This window comes from Pollachius pollachius (assembly GCF_949987615.1).
Source record: "Pollachius pollachius genome assembly, chromosome: 4".
Lineage (NCBI taxonomy): Eukaryota > Metazoa > Chordata > Actinopteri > Gadiformes > Gadidae > Pollachius > Pollachius pollachius.
Genome location: NC_136937.1, coordinates 10,150,532 through 10,153,658, shown reverse-complemented (window position 1 = coordinate 10,153,658; position 3,127 = coordinate 10,150,532). Strand labels below are relative to the sequence as shown.

The 3,127-nt window shown below is 38.5% G+C and overlaps 1 long non-coding RNA gene across 1 annotated transcript; it reads right to left on the bottom strand.

Moving 5' to 3' along the window:
- LOC307074460 lies at positions 1 to 2,225 on the bottom strand. The gene is made up of 5 exons (XR_013811794.1): positions 2,175 to 2,225; positions 1,602 to 2,000; positions 689 to 819; positions 535 to 596; positions 1 to 420 (listed from the first exon to the last, which is right to left on the bottom strand). It is a non-coding gene; the product is annotated as an uncharacterized lncRNA (long non-coding RNA).
- Between the last annotated feature and the right edge of the window lie 902 nt (positions 2,226 to 3,127).

The following is a 3,127-nucleotide window of genomic DNA, read 5'->3' as shown; positions in this document are numbered from 1 at the left end:
AGGAAAACAAGTATTAAAAAAACCCTGCAATTTAATACACTTTGGACTTTATTTCTTTCAAAAACAAAAGTGCAAGAGTGGCTACTTTTGGGTATGCAATGAAATACAAATGCATGTTTAAATTTTTTTGGTCAAATATGCTGTGCAATAATTGCATTAATGCCGTGCACTAAGGAGAAGAACAACAAGTTAATTTCAATATATACAAAGATGTGTGTGTGTGCATGCTTCCGTGTTTGTTTGTGTGACTTTGTGGTTTTATGCGGGTGTGACCTGAGTGGGCTGTGTGTGTTGTGCTGGGGGGAACCTTAAACAATACGCCTCTCAAAGCCCACTCATACTGCAAGCGAAGAAGCTGTGAGATCCTTTGTGTTGTGGAGTTTCCAACACAGCATAAAACACACGGCTGTAGTTTTCATCCTGCGTGTGAGAGACAGACACAACGTGACATTTGGACAGTACAACTACTGAGCACACTTCTTAATAGAACAGGGTGTTAACATCATTTAATGTAAGTGGTGTACTATCAGATACCTCATGTTGCAGTGTTAAAGGTCTGGTTTCCTGAGGGACACCTGGGTGTTTTCCAGCACGAACTGAGACAGAAATTGAGTTAGAATAAAAGAGACAACTCAATCAAATGAGGTGCAGAAATACTTCCAGTGAATAAAAGCACATGATGTCCTACCCTGTGACTGCAGAGGAAGTAGAGGAACAAAGAGAAGAGAGCAGAGGAGGGTCACAGGGTGACCAGCAGCATCCAGTACTGTCCACAGTCTGGAGCAGCAGGGTCTCCAGCACCGGCATCTAAAGGGATATCTAAGGAAATATAATGTTGTTTAAATTCAGCGGTGCTAGTTCTTACCTTTTTACAATCGTGGTTCATGTCCAGGATATAACTCCTGAATGCTTCTGCAGAGGCATGCTTCTGCAGTACACACTATACGACTGGTCTTGACAATCAGTGGTGGTCTACGCTATCGGGTCATTTGTTTCCTCCCATTGTCTGTTCCCACCGTCATCGCCGATTTCAGTCTCAGTCCCCTCTACAGGACGCAGTCAGGCCCATAATACTAAACTGGTTTGAAAAAGACTTTGCCCTCCTAACCCTAAGGGGGGCAGCACATTTACGTGTCTCTAGACCCCGCACACTAAACAACCATCAGAGCCGACCTCAGCCCTGGTCGTCCCCCCCTCTCCCCGTCGGTGAACTCATTATCGTGGGTGAGTCGCCTCGTGGGAAAGGGCCTAAAGCTTTGGCTGAAGGATGCTGGCTGATTCATTTTGATGTTTTCATGAATTAATAAATTTAAATATTGGATATAATAGAGGAACATTTAATTAATTAAACAGTTAATCACTCAATACGCTCTCTAGCCTCTACAATTGTGCTGAACTTTATCTTAAAGTGCAGGTTGATCGTAGGGATTGTAAATGTAATTATAACGGTAGAGTTTGTAGTGGCACAAATGTCTCTAATCAGCACAACCTGCCCATCTTTAAAAAGTGCTTGACTTGGAACACATTTGCATATTATCCCGACGTATGATAATAATTTGAATTCATATTAATAAATTTGACCACAAAAAAAGTCAACTTACTTATCAAAATCCTTGTGATTATTTTACCATATGTGTAGATATGTTCTGTCTTGTTTCCTTTTTTCCGATCCAGTTTTTCAGTTCCACAGTAGTAGAGACCAAGTTGAGAACCAGTAATGTTCTTAATCAGTAAGTTGTATGAGTTTGACGATTCGTTCCACATCATATTTAAATGGAAGAAATTTCTTCCACTCTTGCCATAATTAAAAATACCATGATGATTGGCCTTCCAATTCAGAGATAGTGTTGGCTGATTTTCATGAGAACAGTTCCTGTACCAAACAAGATTTATATTAGGTGTGAGTTTACAGTCACAGTATAGAGTAACGTTTTCTCCTGGTCTCACGGTCAGCTCCACTACTGGGTTAGAGAGTACGACCTGACAGGACACAACAGCACCTGAACAAAAAATATTTTCAATTAGTATTAAGATCAAATGTGCAGCAACATGGAGCAACATATGATGATACATAAATGTGATTTTAAAACACTAAATACCAATCAATCATTACACAGAACATCATATACAACTCATGTATTATTGAAATAGAAATTTTAACGTAAATATTTTACCCAAGATGACGGGAAGAAAGACATACGTCCAGCTCATCATGATGATCTGTGGAGGAGTAAAGACATTTGATACTTTCATCACACCCATTTGACTGAAGGCGGAAGGATTAAAAATGACTTGTGATTGGTTGGCCTTGTGGAAAATGTTGCGGTTATTTCTATCTGCGTATCCGGCGAGGTGATATGACCTGAGTTTCATTACATATCCATATTAGATTAAACTAAATTTGTATTGTCATGGATGCATACACACAATTTCAGTTGGCATCAAACAAGATAAACAACATCAAACGTTTTCGGAATACCTTTTGCTTTAATAAATTATTCTTATATTTTATATTACAATACAAATACAAATAAAAATATGTCAGAAAACATGTAAACATTTTTGTTTGGTAATTATTCAACTATAGTTTTTCTAGCGTTAAGTTTTCTTCATCACCAATGATACAGAAATCTTGTTTAAGTATTAATTGAATATAATATAACAATATAATATTAATAGCATTTGGCGGCATCAGAGGGAATCAAACCTAGTTTTGGCAAGGTGAATACCTGGGATAAATAAGTGGCTCATGAAATGGCTGACACACTGCAGTAAACCATGGATCCTAAGTGTCATACATTCTTAAAATAAATTCAGGCTTTTGTGAATTCACTGGAACCCTTTGTCCATGGTTAGTTTTATCTCATTTTCATCTCTCCAATGTAGTTCAACTGAGTGTGGATATGAACTAAATTTCTGTTCTAATTCATCTGTCTGTGTGCATACACTTCACTTTTTGTTCATACGTGTGTGTGTATATGTGTGTGTGTGTGTGTGTGTGTGTGTGTGTGTGTGCGTGTGTTTGTGTGTGTGTGTGTGTGTGTGTGTGCGTGTGTGTGTGTGTGTGTGTGTGTGTGTGTGTGTGTATTTTCTGATGGTGGTATAGCTTCAGCTTGTTTATAGGAAG